The following is a 789-nucleotide window of genomic DNA, read 5'->3' as shown; positions in this document are numbered from 1 at the left end:
CCCGGCGCCCGCCGGGCAGGAAGGGGGCCAGGGGGAGCCGGTGACCCCGGCCCCGTGGGACAGCAGCACACGCGGAGCTGTCCCGGTCCCGGCCCTGCTCCTGCCACTCGTGGTCACCACCGAGGGTGGCTGTGAGGAGCTGGTGCAGGGAACCAGAGGTGGCAGTGCCAGAGGTGCCCTGGCTCGGCAGCAAAGGGGGTCACAGGCGGGGTGGGAACACTGGTCCCTGGGTCGGGTGCCTGGAGGTCTCTGTCCCAGGGTGGGGGTGTCACCAGGGGGGCAGTGATGGGGTTGGAGCAGGGAGGAAAGACAGAACAAAACCTCTCCCCCATCACTGTACAGTGCCAGGTACCAGGAGGGCAGGTGGCTCCCCCACCCCTCGCCTGCACTCTGGGACACTGAGCAGGGTGCCCAGAAGAGGGTGCAGAGGCACCCACAGGACCCAGGGACAATGGAGATGTGGGGAAGCCACAATGGAGCCCAACCCCAGAGCAAGAGCCTTTTCTGGGCCAGCTCCGCTGGGAGCTGCTCTTGAACCCCAGTTCCCCACATGGGAACTCCTGTGGGAGCCCAAAGGCGAGCTGTAAGACAGTTTTGGGGGCCAAAAGGGGGTGCAGAATAATTGGGGAAGCTGTGGTTTAAGGGGGTGTCAGGTTGTGAGAGGGCAGAAAAGGGAGAGTGTTGTAGGGGAGGCTGTGGGAGCCTGAAGGAGGTTCAGGCTCACGGGGGTTCTAAGGGGGCACTGCCCGGGGTTGGCACAGGGAGGGGAGGAAGCAGAGCCCAGGGGGT

Source organism: Corvus brachyrhynchos, unplaced genomic scaffold, assembly GCF_000691975.1.
Source record: "Corvus brachyrhynchos isolate BGI_N302 unplaced genomic scaffold, ASM69197v1 scaffold479, whole genome shotgun sequence".
In the NCBI taxonomy this organism is placed as follows: domain Eukaryota; kingdom Metazoa; phylum Chordata; class Aves; order Passeriformes; family Corvidae; genus Corvus; species Corvus brachyrhynchos.
Note: the sequence above shows the minus strand (reverse complement) of the source record.